Source organism: Aegilops tauschii, chromosome 3, assembly GCF_002575655.3.
Source record: "Aegilops tauschii subsp. strangulata cultivar AL8/78 chromosome 3, Aet v6.0, whole genome shotgun sequence".
NCBI lineage: Eukaryota > Viridiplantae > Streptophyta > Magnoliopsida > Poales > Poaceae > Aegilops > Aegilops tauschii.
In genome coordinates, this window is record NC_053037.3 from 76,518,257 (window position 1) to 76,522,994 (window position 4,738).

At 47.0% G+C, this 4,738-nt stretch overlaps 1 long non-coding RNA gene across 3 annotated transcripts; it reads right to left on the bottom strand.

Annotated features, from left to right (window-relative positions):
• Positions 1-1,518: 1,518 nt before the first annotated feature.
• On the bottom strand, positions 1,519-4,045 carry LOC109763970 (uncharacterized). Of its 3 annotated transcripts, XR_002233049.4 has the most exons (4): positions 3,748-4,045; positions 3,452-3,584; positions 3,219-3,352; positions 1,519-2,576 (listed from the first exon to the last, which is right to left on the bottom strand). It is a non-coding gene; the product is annotated as an uncharacterized lncRNA (long non-coding RNA). The 3 variants fall into 3 exon arrangements; XR_005772028.3 differs by having other exon boundaries at positions 3,219-3,584; positions 3,748-4,031; XR_006671769.2 differs by having other exon boundaries at positions 3,219-3,574; positions 3,748-4,003.
• Positions 4,046-4,738: the final 693 nt, after the last annotated feature.

Sequence of the window (4,738 nt, forward strand, 5' to 3'; positions counted from 1 at the left end):
AATGTCCGGTTGTAGAGAACTTGTCACTTGACCCAATTAAAATATAGCAACCGTGTGTGTAACCGTGATGGTCTCTTCTCGGCGGAGTCCGGGAAGTGAACACGGTTTGAGTTATGCATGAAAGTAAGTAGTTTCACGATCACTTCTTAATCATTTCTAGCTTCGTGACCGTTGCGTTGCTTCTCTTCTCGCTCTCTTTTGCGTATGTTAGCCACCATATATGCTTAGTGTCTGCTGCAGCTCCACCTAATTACCCCATCCTTTCCTATAAGCTTAAATAGTCTTGATCTCGCGGGTGTGAGATTGCTGAGTCCTCGTGACTCATAGATTCTACCAAAACAGTTGCAGGTGCCGACGATGCCAGTGCAGATGATGCAATCGAGCTCAAGTGGGAGTTCAACGAGGAACGTGGTCGTTACTATGTTTCTTTTCCTGATGATCAGTAGTGGAGCCTAGTTGGGACGATCGGGGATCTAGCATTTGGGGTTATCTTATTTTCATTTGGATTTTGACTGTAGTTGGTCTATGTGTGGATTTTGGATGATGTATGAATTAATTTATGTATTGTGCGAAGTGGTGATTGTAAGCCAACTCTCGTTATCCCATTCTTGTTCATTACATGGGATTGTGTGAAGATGACCCTTCTTGCGACAAAAACACAATGCGGTTATGCCTCTAAGTCGTGCCTCGACAAGTGGGAGATATAGCCGCATCGTGGGCGTTACAAGTTGGTAATCAGAGCCATCCCCGACTTAGCAGCCCCCTGCTTGATCGAATCGCTGGCGTTGTTGAGTCTAGAACAAAAATGTTTTGAGTCTTAGGATTATATATATCGGAGAGTAGGATTCTTTTTACTCCTCAGTCCCTTCGTCGCTCTGGTGAGGCCTCCTGATGTACAAGTTTTGACTCTTCGCTCCTCAAATTTCACTAAAAAAATTTAGGATCACGCGGGTATCTTAGAATCGTTCCGATGGTTTTGTGACGAGAACATTGTTCTTGGTGCCTGCTGACATTTAGGGGTTGTGGCAGTGTCCCGGGGAGTTGAGCTCCGAGGTGTTGTCGTCACAATTTTATCGTTGCAGTTCTGGAATACGTGAGTTTTGCCGACATCCACTACAGGAAACAGCTATTTTGCGGTCTGCCACGGCGGACGGCAAAGGCACGAACGGCGGACGGCAAAGGCCTTTGCCGTCAGCCGCGGACGGCAAATGGCTCCGGCAAAGTAGGCTACGGTAAACAGGTCCTTTGCCGTCTGCTTTTTATGGCGGACAGCAAAGACTCCTTTGCCTACAGCGGCGGACGGCAAAGAGGAGGGACGGCAAAAATACTGGACGTCCGCCAGCATTAGTCCGTTAGGCGGCTAACGGCGGCTGGCGGACGGCAAATTTGAGCGCCTCTTTGCCGTCCGCCAGTTGACGTCAGCAATGCGTCAGCGCCCACTGTTTTTTGCCGTCTGCCACGGCGGACGGCAAAGGCAAAGTCTTTGCCATCAGCTTAGCTACTAGTAACTAATTTGGATTTAAAAAAATAAAAATCTACCTATTCCACTTTAGACATACATTTCATAGTACTCACGTAACATGCATTACATAATAGTACATGTTTTGCATACAGTCAATAATACATATTTGATATAGATAATTAATACACACACATATATATATATACAATATACGCCACGCGTATAGGTCGTCAGCGTCGGCACCTCCACAAGCCCGTGTTGATGTCGTCGGTGTCGCCGCCGCCGCAACACCGTGATGATGTTCTCGTCGTCGTGGTCGGTGCCACAGCACCGTGAGGATGCCGTCGTCATCGCTGCAGCAGCCCCGTGTCGATGTTGATGCCGTCAACGCCGCCACCCCAGCCCCGTGTAGATGTCAATGTCGATGCACCTAATTGATGTGAAAATGGATAGGGAGCATAGAGCAGATCAATGGTTCAAACTTTCAAAGGCTTGACGTTGGATTCGCTTTGGTATGCTTACGAAAAAGAGCAGAAAAAACAAAGTCATGTTGAACTCTAGACTACATCATTTTGTTCTATGTTAGTGATGTCTTGTAGACAGTTAGCATATTTATATAACTCAAATTCACTTTATGTATACTTAGCAGATTGGTGCCAACCAGATGAACACCATGAGGCAGAGGGTTACCTAAACAGACAACACCAGTAGCAACGAGGCAAAAGGAAACTAGGAAGTAATCTCTAGTTTCTATTTTTTAAGTGAGCATTTTACCACACCTGATGTTTCCCGTGAGGGAGGCTGTTGTTCATTTTGTGATTCTCTTCTGCCAAATGTTTACCATGAATAGTTTCATTCTTATAAAGCTAATTTCCCTTGTCTTTTTCTCATTAATCCATTATAGTTATTAATTGGATAAATCCCACGAGTAAGAAAGCAGTGAAACTAAATTTAGGGTCGCATACCTGGGCATTCTCACTCTTATGTATATATATATGCAGATAAAAAGCTCTAATAGTAAACCCAAGAACCAATATATGCAGCTAGTACATTCTCCCAGATTTGTCTGCTAAGAACATGCAAATACTGATTGTAGATGTCGTGGAGCCATCGCCTACAAAAGACATGAGTAAATTTATAAGAACATGCTCCCTATATGCAGAAAGTGGTAAACCTATTAAGTTAAGAGGAAGAGGGTGGTGAGAGGGGGTCTGGGCAGAGGTTTCCTAGCCATATTAAATCCGCTGCCCAATTGGCTATAATTAATAGAAACAGTATACAAATTCTGAATTTTCTGGACGACATTGGCCTAAGAAAACAAACTAAATGAGGAATTTAGCTACAATGCAACCGAAGATAACCTATTGAAGCTGAGGTCTCATACTCCTAGAAATTGCTCGCACTTAACCTACAACTAGAACGTAGGACCTCTGTTCACTAACAGTTCGAACTCCACATGACTTGTGACTGCAATCAGAATTCTGCGTTCCAGTTGTAATATTTGCTCAAAGAAATATCTAGGACCGAAACTCTGTCAGTTTCATTTCCAAAATGTCGAGTAATTACCATGAACCAGGGTGTATCGAGGACAGGGCGTTTTCACCAAGAATCATTGCTACAAGGCTCTCTACATACATACAGGCAAAGCAATTTTCACCAAGAATCAGCTAGCAGTCTAATATAATCCCCTTTCCAATTACTCAAGGAGGAACTGATGAAAAAAGACAAGTTAATTAGCTGGGTACAAAAATTAAACCTTTTGAGATGGACGGATGCCCTCTTCACTCAGATCTGAAGATGATGGACGGATGCACCCAGCAGCTTTGTCACGGACGGCGACGGAGGAGAAGAACTTTGCACAAACCTTCCCACTCTGTCGCTATCTTCTACCTGTAAATGAAAACAGACCTTACTTATCAGAGAAGCAAATGTGAAATTGTTCAGATTAGATGTATTCAACAGAGACACTTCAATCACGGACGGACATACAAATACAGCTCATGCTGCTCTCGATCCGCTGTCAGGGATCCCCCACACCCGTATAGGCGTCCATCATCCTGTCTCCCTCTCCCCCACTCGATCGTGTGTCGTCCGCGTCCAAGCAGCTGCCATCTATAAGAAACTTTATACGTAAACGACTAGTCAGAATACGTAAACGACTACTCTGCGAGGTTTTCATCTAAGAAACTATCTACAGACTCCCCGCCGCCGCCAACAAAGGGAACCGCCGGAGATGGACAGGGAGAGAGGCAGGGGAGCGGCGACGTGCGTGCTTGCGTGCTTACCCCTGCGGCGCGAAGGGCCGGACCGGGACGACGACGGTGACAGATGGCGACGGGGAAGGAAGAGACGATGCCGCGCGGAGGCCGGGAGCCCGTCCTTGGCTGCTGGAGACGCCGAGCAGCAGTTTCCGTTGTGTGCGGGGGCCTCCGATGGACAGCAGAGGAGAGGAGGTTGAGGAAGGGGGGGGGGGGGGGGACGGGAGACCGCTGGTGGGTGGGGGGATCTCGATCTAGATCTGGCTCAGGGTGGGTGGCGTGGGACTACTGGAGTGGACGGTTGGTGGCATAGTAGCAGCGCGGTGTGTCCCACCTGTGCTATAACTATTCGTCTAGTTGTCCGCCAATCTTTGCCGTCCGCCTTTTTGCCTCTTTGCCGCCCGCTGGCGGATGGCAAAGAGGTGGGGCGTTAAGTTTTTTCAAACTGGCGGGGGGTGGGGGCCACCTCCCTCTTTGCCGTCTGCCAGCGGACGGCGAAGATTCTTTGCCGTCTGCTAGCAGACGGCAAAGAGCTGGTAGAGGGCAAAGAGCTTCTTTGCCGTCTGCCATTTCTTTGCCGTCTGCTTTTGGGTAGCTGATGGCAAAGAGCTTCTTTGCCGTTAGCTAGCAGACGGCAAAGAGCTGGCAGATGGCAAATTAGCTGATTCCAGTAGTGATCGAAAATCTCTTTTATGCAGTTGTTGGTGAGATCACCTCGACGCCACCCAGTACTGGGGTAGGAGTTCGGGAGTATTGCTATAACTCGTATAACGGATGCTTTTCGAAGGTTGAGGTACACGATTTCCGAAGGTTTCTTGGTTATGTGTTGACGGATGGATACAGCTGGATCTAGGGATTGCTAGTTTGGGTGATATATTTTGTGTCCCCTGTATCCCCAACACCAGATTGCATAACCAGAAAGTTTCGGGAGTTTATAGGTGGGATTCAAGTAGCTCTTAGCATTTCTTCCCGCAGATACTTGGTTTCTGATTGGGTAATCCTTACCACTTATTTGTTC